The 12,105-nt window shown below is 45.4% G+C and overlaps 1 long non-coding RNA gene across 8 annotated transcripts in view; it reads right to left on the bottom strand.

Moving 5' to 3' along the window:
* Positions 1-3,714: 3,714 nt before the first annotated feature.
* Positions 3,715-12,105, bottom strand: part of LOC149122120 (uncharacterized) — a 140,345-nt gene continuing 131,954 nt past the window's right edge. For 6 of the 8 annotated variants that reach the window (XR_016221789.1, XR_016221790.1, XR_016221777.1 and 3 more), the window contains one exon: positions 3,715-3,969. This is a non-coding gene — a long non-coding RNA (uncharacterized LOC149122120). Of the gene's footprint in view, positions 3,970-4,439; positions 5,159-12,105 lie in introns of all 8 variants that reach the window. The other 2 variants (XR_016221779.1, XR_016221780.1) reach the window with 2 other exon arrangements.

Here is a 12,105-nt window from a genome sequence, read left to right as displayed (position 1 = left end):
TCTGGGGGAAGATGTGAGCCCGATGATGAGCTTGCAGGCAAGGTTGCTACAGGGCAGGTGAAGTGGATGGGAAGGCCTCTGTCCAGGTCAAGCCTGTGCTGTGCTTTGTGCTCTGCCCTGGCTTCCTGGGTGGACCACAGTGTACTCAGAGATGTGCAGGCAGTCCACCTGTCCAGGAACATGCCCTAAACAGTGTTACTAATGGGAACGCACACCTAGAGACTTTCCTGGTGCCTATGGCCTCGAACCATCCACCCCTGGTCAGCCATGTGCAGGGTGACCCGCAGGCATCTGTCTCCATTGAAAGCCACCTGCCTTTGGACAGTCCTTTGCCCTCCCTGGAATGGAGATTTCACAAACCTGGTGCTCTTTCTTAAGAAGACTTTCTCCATTGTATCACTTTGCTTTCTTGTCAAAAGTCTGATAACTGTATTCGTGAAGGTCTCTTCCGGGGTTACCATTCTGACACTCACTAATCCCACATTGCCATGATTGGTTGTCTCATAAGTTAGTGAAGCTGTGACACGTCAGTCCTCCAGTGTGTTCATCTTCAATTATGGGCAGTGGGATCTTCAGGGTATCTTCATCCCCACATACATTTTAAAATCAGTTTGGTAACTGTAAAACATCTTGATAGGATTTTTTGAAGATTTATTTATTTCAAAGAGTTACACAGAGAAGAAGAGGAAGAGAGAGAGAGCAAGAGAGAGGTCTTCCATCTGCTGACTCACTCCCCAATTTGCCACAACAGCTGGAACTGTGCTGATCTGAAGCCAGGAGCCCTGACCTTCATCTGATTCTCCCATACGGATGGTAGGGGCCCAAGCACTTGGGCCACCATCTACTGCTTCCCAGGCCAGAGTAGAGAGCTAGATTGGAAGAGGAGCAGCCAGGACTCAAAGCAACGTCTATATGGAATGTCAGCACCCGCTACGCCACAGTGCTGGCCACATTGATAGGATTTTTATTAAGACTGTGTTGGTCTATTCAGTGAAGAAATACAGATATCTGGGCTAGATTGAGTCTTCCAATCCATGACCATAGAATGTGTCTCCAAATGTTTAGTTCTTCCTTGAGACTTTTTTAGGAGCTTTGTGGTGATCCACATAGAGATTTTGCATATTTTGTTGGAAGTATACCCAGATGTTTCATTTGTTTTGCTACAGAACACTTTTTTTTAAAATTTCCATGCATAGTTTTCTCATTAGATTCATTTTCCAAGAGCCCTCATATGTTAGTGTAGTTCTTTTCTTACATGCTGCTCTACACATCTCTAGTTCTGACTTGGTCTTGCTCATGCACTTGCTCATCTTTTTCTTGACACACACACACACACATACACACACACATCCTCTTTCCTTCCTCAAGATTCACCATGGTGCCTCCCTGCATCGTAAGTAAAACAAAACAAAACAAAACAAAAGTGTCCTAGAAGGCTCTGGTATGCTTCCTAGGACACTACCCCAGTACAAAGGAGGAGAGGTGTCTCATTACTGCAATGAGTGGCTTGCTTTGGGGTGAACACACAGGAATTCCATATGGCCTCCACTGACAACAAGCCAGGTCTCTCTAAAGACAAGTGAAGATGAAAAATCTAAGTTCCCTATTGGGCCTTGACACCATCCCAAGGAGGGTGCTGCGGTTCTTCGTTTCTGAATCAAGAAGCTGGAAGTGTAGGCTCCACATTTGGCCTTGTCTTGTGATAGGGTGGGACTAACTAGGGTCTTTATGTGCAATCCAATGACTGTTGACTAAGTGATTTCTGTCTTGCTTGGCTGTACTTTTCTTGATTCTTTGACAAGAGAAAGCAGGCTTTGGTTATGGCTTATTTTGTCTACACTTGTTGGGACTTCTGAAATGCTGGCTTCTTGAGTTCTCAGTCTGAAATATGTAAGAACACAGAAAAGCCAGGAAATTCACCACTGTGTGATTTCTTGGGTGCTAAAGTCCCTAGTTGGTCTGCCTTCATTTCTATACCTTTCAGTATTCTTATCCTTGTTTTCTAAATAATAGCCAATTTTTTCAGTGATCATTAGTGGGAGCAATAGAGAAATACCTATTCCACATTCCAGAATCAGGAGCTCTAAAAAGATATTTTTAAACAAAACATGTACTACTTTATTACTTACTGAGGAGTTGACTCTACTTTTGCTTGGGTAGGAGAAAATATGCATGATATAGCTTCAGATACAAGTTATGGTATCTCCCCAGCATGCAGTCCATCAGAGGAACTGGCCTTTAAGAGACTGCTCACTCTAGTGACAAAGTTGGATGGTTCCATTTCAGTGTTAGCAAAGCTGACTTAAAAAAAATCTTATATCAATGATTCATGAACCCTCATTTTAACTATCCGACCTCCCCACAAATGCTCCCAGGGTTGTCTTGAGATGAATTGGCTTAGTGGCTCTTGTCCCTACAGTGAATACCTAGGCTGTGACAGTCTCCTGCATCAATCTACCTGCCCCACCACCACCGCACACACACCTCTGAACAACCCTTCCTCTCTGAGGACTGCACACATCTCTCCTATAATGTTCTCATTTTCTAAAAGAACACATTGGAGCATTTTGATCTTAGTTCCTTCATGAACTCGCTTCCATGATACCTGACATTTTCACAGGAAACTGGTCCCAGTCCCCAGGGAAAAGAAAGCTTGCTTGGTAGGAGACTGCAATGACCTTGCTGCCTGCTTCTCCATTCCCTTAACTCTTTGCTTCTGATGTTTCAAACTCCAGTGAATGATGAGTCAGCCACAGTTACACACATATTAACTTGGGTAACCCTACAGCAGAAATAGCACCAAAATGAGTTACTAATTCTGGTGAGTCAATAAGTAGAAAGAAAGGTAGGGAGTGGAGTGGGTGGATGTGAGGGCAGATGCTTAAATGGAAGACTGTGGCTGCAGGTGACTCTTGGAGAATTCTAGAAAGGTGACCTGATGAACAGAGAAATTGCTTCAATTTATGTTAGAGGACATTTCATTTCTAAACCAACATGCTTGCACAAAGTGACTTTCCATCTTGACATGAGCACAGACAATATTTGGAAAGGCAGATTTCAGGGAAATGTGATTTAATTGTTCATCAGATTAGGCCAGCCTCCAAAATGTCATTTGCTGCTCTCTTCTGCCAACTGGACCTAGTTTCACACTAAGAGGACTTTAATATCAGGGCCCAGGAAGATTGGCACCTCCCGAGATCTAAAGTGGCTCAAAGGGGATTTTCTCCTTGACACTTGAACTTCATCAGTTAACCTGCCTCTCTGTAGTTCTCCAACACAGGCATCACATGATGTATTTATTTTCCTGCTTCTTGCACCCTCAGCCTCAGAGAAAATCAACCAAATAAACAAAGAGTTGAGCTGCATTTTAACAGCATTTCCAGAGAGATCTTTCAAAGTTTATTTGATACTGGCTGTGTTTATAACATCACCTGTTATTTTCTTTCTCCTGTTTAGTTCCCTGGTAGCCTTAGATTTAAATATCAGGCGAGGGACTTAACATCTACCTCTGTTCCTCATGTATAAATCACAGCCACAAAACCCTTCATCCTTCTGTTCACCCCACCTTGTAATGAGCTAAGAATGGGAAGGAGATGCAGCCTTCAGAGCCTGTCACGCTGTGACACATGAGCAGAAAATGCCATCTAGAGAGAGGCTGGGTTCTGTTCACAATAAACATTAATACAAAAGGAATACAAAGCCACAGTCTCGTGTCCTGTCTGCAAAGCGTGCCTTTGTTTAATGTGTCTTTTCCTGAGCAAAGCAAGCTAGGACATTTAAAGTCAAGTTCATGCAAATGTTTAAGCAATGTGGCTAGGGGTCCGTGTCATGGAGACATTGACCAAGCTGTTGTCACCAAGTATTCCCCAGGCACTGCGGCAGCAGATGTGACTTTGGGCTTCTGCAAAGAGCAATTCAGATGCGTCTTCCTCCATTGGAAAGCACAGAATCCAAGACTAAGTCATAGTGCTGGCATTAAAAGAAAATAAAATAAAATTCAAACACATTATACATAAACAGAAGACTGTACTTAGGTAGAAAATGTCCAAGCCCCAAACATGCTTTGAGTAGAGTCAATAAAAATCTCACAGAGCATGCAAAATAAGGGGTCTTCATAAAAATTAAGTAGAAGGGGCTTGAACAGAATTTGTAGACATAAAAATCAGGTTAGGTTTTCATGCTTGTCTTGATCAGTTCAGGGAAAATTCATAGAGGGGTTATTATTTCTGGATTTGCTTTTAAACATTTTAATAACATGAAAGGCATGTTTAGGATAAGTTGCCATTTCAGATAAGCATTAAGTAAATTCACTGATGTGACTAGCCCGGGGTGGATTGTGGTTTAAGAGACATGGGGGATTAGGTGAAGATCTGACTGTGGATTGTAAACATGCTGGACTCAATAGAGACCCAGGAAACACAGCAAAAGTATTGGCAAACCTGCTTACGTGGTTCTCACGAGAGGTTTCTGAGAGACAGCTCACCTTGCACATGCCATTCAAAACCACCAAGTTTGACCAGAACCTATCCTAAATGGAAGGGACAGACAGGAAGCAAGTCCCTGGTGGATTGAGTTATTCCTGTTTTAACAGTCAAACCAGACTGGCTTAGAAGGCCAACAACAAGTTCTTGGACCCTGAAAATTTAGGGAGGAAGTGTTTGGACAACACTGAAATCATTCAGAATCAGTCATCCTCTGGAACAACATGGTAAAGCGAGAAAACTTGGAGTCTGGGGACCAGAGCGTAACCTCAGCTCTGTGGATTACCAGCTATGTATCCTTGGGAAAACCAATCTATGCCCAAGAATCTCAGTATCTAAACCCAGAAAATGTGGGACTTGTTCTATATTAGCATTTCCTAAACTGTGTTTCAAAAAATGTTCCTTGTGTAGTAGTAGATTGTACTCCAAGATGGCCATGGCACTTCCTTGTACCACTCTCAGTGACCTTCTGCAATGCGACTTCGGCCTCCCACCAAGAGGAACAGAAGTGTTCACATCCCTGGATTCCAGCCTGGCCTTGTGACTTGTTTTACCTGATATTATGCAACAGAAGTGCTGTTGTCCAACTTTCAGGAGTTAGGCCTTTGGCTGCCTAATGGTTCTGTTGTTGGCCCTACTGAAACACTGTCTTGAGCACACCTTTGTAAGAAAACCATCTGGAAACAAGAAATCATATGAGAGAGAAGTGGCACCCCAGACAGCACCAACTGGGACAGCATCTTCCACCTTCCAGCACAGGAAATACATGGGATTTTGAAATATACATCTTCACTGTTACCTGAAACCACTAAATGTGGGGGCAATCTGTTGTGTAGCATTAGATAACTCAAATGGTGCTCAGTAAACTATGCGGTTTTATTGTCAAGTAAGGTTGGGTGAAGACTGGCTAAACAATTGTAAATGAGTTTATCAAACTATGGAGTTGCATAGCTTTTGACATTCTAATGTGGACTTAAAACTCCAAAGCATGGGAAGGATTTGAATGTCATGTCTGCCAGACTTCTTTTGATCACAGGGTATTATTTTCCCTAGAAAACTGATGAATCATTGTGGATCACAATGTAGGAAATACTGATGTGTTAGAATTCCAAAGGCCCTGCCAGTCCTAGCATTCCAGAAGTCTGCAAATGGAGCAGAGTATTTTGGTCACTATTTCTTCTTGATTATCTTGATGACAAGCAAATTTACTCCATAGTTGGTTGCTATGAATTTCATTATTCACTTCCACTGAAAGTGTTTTTTACTCAAGTATAAGTAGTTTGCAGCACTTATTGTGTAGTATCAAATCTATACTTCCATTTCACACACATGTTCTTTTTTAATCTGCAGAGTTATGTGGACTGAATACTATTATGACCACTGAAATATTATGTCCATAGGCAAGTGGATGAGGGAGAAGCTTGGCATCTGGACCCTGGATATATATCTGTGCAGATTCAGAAACACAGCTATGGAGAACCGACTCCAGAACCCATATCCTCAATAACTGCACTGCACTGGACACTGTTCTTCTCTTGCTCACAGAAAAGTGATGAGGTAATGTTGGCCAAGCCTGAATCCCAAGTCTTCCATCCTAGGAAAAGTTTCAGGTAGTCAAATGGGGAAAGGATCTTGGGTTAACCTTCAAGAGAGAATTAAAAGTGTACCAACATCTACCAAAGACCTATTTTAAACCACTTACTGTGATAGGATTTTTAAACCATTATTTATTTGAAAGGCATAGTGAAAGGGGGGGAGAGGGAGGGAGAGAGAGGGAGGGAGAAAGGGAGGGAGAGGGAGAGAGAGAATTGAGATTTTCCATTCATTGGTTCACTCTCCAAAGGTCCACAAGAGCTGAGCCTGGGACAGGCCAAATCAAGGAGCTAGGAATCCATCCAGGTCTCCCACATAGCTGGGAAGGATTCAAATCCTTGAATCATCAATTATCTCCCAGGCACATTAGCAGGAAGCTGGACTGGGAGCTGAAACAGGATTCCATCCCAGGCACTCTGATGGATGTAGGAGGCAGCTTAACCCATTGAGCCAAACACTGGCTCTGTGGCAGGATCTGAACACACCCCATGGCATCTGATGTTCAAGCAGCCATCTGGGGTAGGTAAGATCATCTCTATCTTATGACTGATGCTCAGAGGAAAATGGCTCCCAGGTAGAAGGAAAAGTCTGATACCAACATCAGTATATAATGTTTCCACTCTGTTTCTGCCTAATTCAGGCCATGATGTTGTTATTCAAACAATGGGTTTACAAAGATGGAATCCCCCCAAACAGCTGCATGCATAATATTTCACCAGCATGGAGGAACTCTGAAGTGTGTGGAAGATAAAAGGGCACACTCAGGAAGATGGAATTAGTGAAATAGGCTGGTCCAGCAGGAAAGGAAACCTGGTGGAACAACTGAACAGTGCATTAACAAAACCAGACTCAGAAAAGCCTCCTTTGGTGGGGGAGAGAGGAGTCTTGTTCCCTGAATCTAGTAAGCAAGGTAGAACCTGTGACAATCTCCCACCTTGTCTTGGTAAGACCAGGGAGAGTCAAGAGACTTTGAAGAAAAAAAACCCTTTGCAATAAGCCTCTAAAGGCTGCCTCTAACTTGATTTTGGACAGAGGACAGCTCCCCTGCTCAGTCCATATGTAGGACCCACAGGGGCACCTGGAAGTGTAACCTCTGCAAGAAGCCCACAGGGGCCGGCATAGCAGGTAAAGCTGCCACCTGCAGAGCTGACATCCCATATGGGTGCCGTTTCGAGTCCCAGCTGCTCCACTTCTGATCAAGCTCTCTGCTACGGCCTGGGAAAGCAGTAGAAGACGGTCCCAGTGCTTGGGCCATCTTAATTAGTATTGAGCTGAATAAATGCAGATATAATCACACAGCAGAATACTACATAGATGGCTAAAGTATTGAGGTTAGTTAGCATCGGGGCAAAGCACACAAATGAGGCTCAATATAAACAGAGTGGAGGGACCAGCAGAATTCCTTGTTGATCAGCAAGCTCTTGAAATTCTGTGTTCCTGGGGCCAGCACTATGGCATAGCAAGTGTTGCAGTGCCAGCATCCCATATGGATGCTGGTTTGAGTCCCAGCTGCTCCACTTCTGATCCAGCTCTCTGCTATGGCCTGGGAAAGCAGCAGAAGACAGCCCAAGCCCTTGGGCCCCCGCACCCATGTGGGAGACCCAGAGGAGGCTCCTGGCTCCTGGCTTTGGATTGGCCCAACTCTGGCCTTTGTGGCCATTTGGAGAGTGAACGAGTGGAGGGAAGATCTCTCTGTCTCTCTTTGCCTCTCTCTCTCACCTCTGCCTCTCTGTAACTCTTTCAAATAAATAAATAAATCTTAAAAAAAAAGCAAAGTGCACACTGTATCCTGGGTTTTTCCCTATGGTACGTAGGTCCTTCCTATGCTCTTTTGTCCAAGTGGGGAGTATATGGGGACTGGGATCAAGTAGGCAGACATCTAGATTCTGCCATTATCTTTCATCAAGTAATTATAATCCTACCTTCCACGTGAGGAAAAAGAAGGTTTTGAGAGATCACTAGCATGAAATTAGTGATGCCCTGGCTGCAGCCTGGGAAGTTGCTTGAGGAAAACAGACTGTAGGTTATCATTGCAGTCTTGAGATACCTACTGGGTCCTTCTGTGTGGGGACGCCACCATGAGTGCCCTGGGCAGGACGCACAATAAATCAGTGTTGCCCCTGCCCTCCAGGAGCTCCTGATCTAAGGAGAGAGACTCCTAGAGGGAAAAGAAAGCCAACTCTCAGAAGGGGCATAATAAAAGCTATTGCAGAGATTTATGAGCAGGAAAGACAATAAGTTCCTGGTCTCCTGGGAGGCATAGAAGAAAGTTTTATTGTGAAGGCTGCTCTCTGAAGGAAGGGCAATTTCAAGAAATGGCAATGTGTAGGCTTCCAAGCAGTGGGGACAATGTGAGCAATGGCAGCAAGGGCCTGAAGGACACACACAGGGTAAGTGAGTATTTGGGACTCACTGCCACAGAGGAGAGGAGCGTGGAGAGAAGCTGCGACTAGAGAGGAATTTCATCTGAAGACAACATAAGCCAATGACAGGGGGGCCAGTTCTCCAAGGCAGTCTTGGAGTGCATTCTCTGCTTGGCACAGGGACATCCCTGCAATGCCGGGAGGTCCAGCATGTCCCTGGACTAGGGTCTGTGGGGTCCTCCCTGGTGTCCACACACAGGAGGGGCAGAGCAGGCAGAGAACTAGAGCCTTGGGGTTCAGGCAGGCTCACAGCCCCTGTTTCTCATCATTTCTCAGTGTCTTTCCCTGATTTTTAGGTCTATGTGGCTACACCTGAGTGACAGACTCCAAGTCCTAGAGTGAGCCTTTCACAGCCCATGGTCCACCACAGCTGGGAAGTGGTGCTACAGCTCAGCCTATTGATTAGAGATGTAGAGCAGACTTGTTGGGGAGCTTGACAGGGTATAAAACAGCCAACTGCAAATCTGTGTTTTCTGGCTCACCGTGAGGAACCCAGAGGGGCACTGAGGCCATGGCTCTGGTAAAGCAGAGGGTCTGAGAGAGGGAGAGCCCCTGCCATGGGAGACTGTGCCACAAGGGATCCCAACCATCAAGCAGTGGCCAGCCAAGGTCATTGCCTACAAGGGGATGCTGAGCTCTGCCTCACAACAGTTCAGGGCCCGGCACCTGTAATCTGCCCCAGCCTGCTTCCACGTCAGAATGGAAAGTTCAAGTTGTGCTTCACATCTAAAAGATTAAAATGAATTTCTGGGCAGGCATGGCTGTCTGTTTAGAGACTCCTCACTGTGAACAGGTGAGCTAGATTCATTCCTAGTGGGCCTGTGGCAGACAGAAGGACCAGACACCCCAGGTTTGTGCCCTGGTATTGACTCCCTGCTCTGAATATTTGGCCAAGCCCCCTTGTCCTGTTGAGTTTCACTGCACTCCCCATCCTGCTGACCCAGCAGAAGGGCAAGCCTGAGTCTGTATCTCTCTGATGGAAGCAGACTTTGTGGGATCAAGTCTCCACCTCTTCTTGCCACCTTTCCCCACACTCTAGGGATCCTGCTATTATGCTCATAACAACTGCATCATGCTCTGCTCAACAACTACAACCCATGGCAGCACAGTGCCTCCTTGGTGTTTGTAGGCAATACAGTTTGAGCTGCAGTCAATTTCAGTGGGCTCTGGCTTGTCTTAGGTTTCACCCTGCTCTTGGCCCCATGAGATCCTGCACATTCTTCCACCCCTCAGTCGAGACGTTGGTAAGCAGTGTGACCTTGAGTAAGTCAACAAATTGCTGTCTCAAGTTCTTTGTCTGCAATGTGGAAACACATTACAACCCAATCAGAGCTGAGATGCCTGACATAATACTGCACCTAAAAGCAATGTTGTCCTTGAGGTTGGCATTTGGGCACAGTGGGTTAACCCAGGGTTAAACTGCTACTTGGGATGCCCATTTCACATATCAGAGGGCCTAAGATCAAGCCCCACTCTGATCCAGCTTCCTGCTAAGGTACACCCTAGAAAGCGGCAGGTGATAGCTTAAGTAACTGGACACCTGCAAACCAAGTAGGAGACCTGGATGGAGTGCCTGGTTCCTGGCTTTGGCTTGGCCCATCCCAGCCCTGGAGGTTGCATGTATTTGAGAAGTGAACCAGAGAATGGATAATCTTTCCACTACCCCACCCTTCCCCTTACTTTTATCCCCAACACTCTGCTTTTGAACAAAAACATTAAACATTATTTTAAATGCTGTCTCAGATAATAAAAAATGGAGAACGGCCCCTCTGATCAAAAGTTGTAGGTTACAGTGAAACCATAAGGACCACTTGTTTCTTCTCATGATTGATCTCCCTACAAAACATTTCACTTCACGGCTCTCAGCTGTGACCCACTTTTGAGACTGTGCTGTTCTAAGTGAGGAGTGACCCGAGGCAGCTTACCCAACCCTGGCTAGAGAAAGAAGGTTTGTTTACCACCAGGCTTTCCCCCTTCCTAGGGCTGTTTGTCCCTGGAGTGGAAAACTGCTAGAGGTAAGGATGAAAGCTGTGCTCCCAAACATAGCTGTCTGAATAATTTAGGCCACCAGGTGCCCCTCCCATGGATCCCCAGAACACTGGGCACTGGCCTCATCAGAGGACTTCCCCTACTGCCGAAGATTCTTATGGAGCACATCCCCACAAGATCGCGGCCTCGAAGAGGGCAGGAGGCAAGTTATTCTCTCCGTTACACCACCCAAGAGAGCATCTGGCACAGGGGAATGACTCAAAGAGTGCTCACAGACACGGATGCCTGGCTGACTCAAAGAATCCAAGGGAGTTCATAGGCAAGAGACTCAAAAATAACTGGAGGGCAGAGTATCCAGAAATGCAGAAACAGTTTCTGCTCTCTTTGGGAAGTGCTGCTTGGAGTTCAGAGCAGGCAAGTTTTCTCACTATGTTATGCACAAGAAACACAGACACCTTCTTCTTGCCCTATTACATTGCTTCAGGGGCAACATGGGTCTGGCCCAAACATCTCCAGCTCCAGCTCTGACTCCACTTCCTTCCCTGGTGTGACCCTAAGATATTTTAACCTCAGTCTCATTCCTGTATTCCTGCAACCTTGTGGGGTGAGAATAATGAGTTGAGACTTCATGTGCCAGATGAGGACAGGGACAGACTACAAGTAGGACTAAGACAAGCACACTCGTTGTAGTCTTTCTCCATCTGCCTGTGTTAATTTTTAATAAGGCAAACAATGAATGCTTCTGCTTCCTTCCTAAAATATTTTGACTAGCGATTTCATGAGTGGGAAGGATTTAACCAGGCTGTCTTCGAAACAGTGAGCAAAGAAAAGAAAGTGAAACATGCTAATTTCAAGAAGATTAAATTACAGCACAGTTGACATCAAGCAATTTGGGAAAATATTAAAAGTGTGGGAGAGGATGCCCCATTGAGCACACACCCTCCCAGCTAGGATGTGGCTATTTGACAATCAGGGGTGCTGTTGTATCTTGCAGTATAAGTAGTGTTTCAACAACAGCTTTACACAAGTAGACCATGCAGGCCCCAAGTCACGGAGCCCTGGACACATCAGGTCTCAATCGCACCTCTTTCTTCACCTGCTAAGCTGAACAGAATTCCATCTTCCACAACTGTCTTCACACCCAGTGAGTCCTCTTTTTTCCTCCCAGTTCACTTCAGTCTTTTCCTTTTATTTCACTGCACAAGATAAAAGATATACCCCAAGCCTGGGAGAATCTGGAGGCCCCATTGGGTCCTAATGGCTGAAGGGAACATTCTATTTTTGCTGCTCCTGTCCTCCATCCTTGAGCTGCAAGGGCCTTGCTTAGCCCTGCAGAGCATTGTCAGGGCCTAAACACAGTCCAGGCTCTCCATAAGCAAGGGAGGCTGCTGCATCGTGAAGTTCACTTGCTCTATGTTTGAAGGTTCCAGCAAGCATATCTGTATGCAAAGATTCTGATCTCACCATAACCAATGTTCCCAACCACTCTGAGAACTAAACTATTGAACTACAAATTCCTGGCACTGCCCAGCTGTGAGCTCCCCACATCCCTAAGAAACTAATGTGAAAGTTTCCACGCACTTTCTGGGAAACTCTGACTTCTCCACTTGCCCGTGAAA

This window comes from Oryctolagus cuniculus, chromosome 15, assembly GCF_051225735.1.
Source record: "Oryctolagus cuniculus isolate XC-2025 breed Fujian yellow rabbit chromosome 15, ASM5122573v1, whole genome shotgun sequence".
In the NCBI taxonomy this organism is placed as follows: domain Eukaryota; kingdom Metazoa; phylum Chordata; class Mammalia; order Lagomorpha; family Leporidae; genus Oryctolagus; species Oryctolagus cuniculus.
This window is presented reverse-complemented; position numbering and strand designations above follow the sequence as displayed.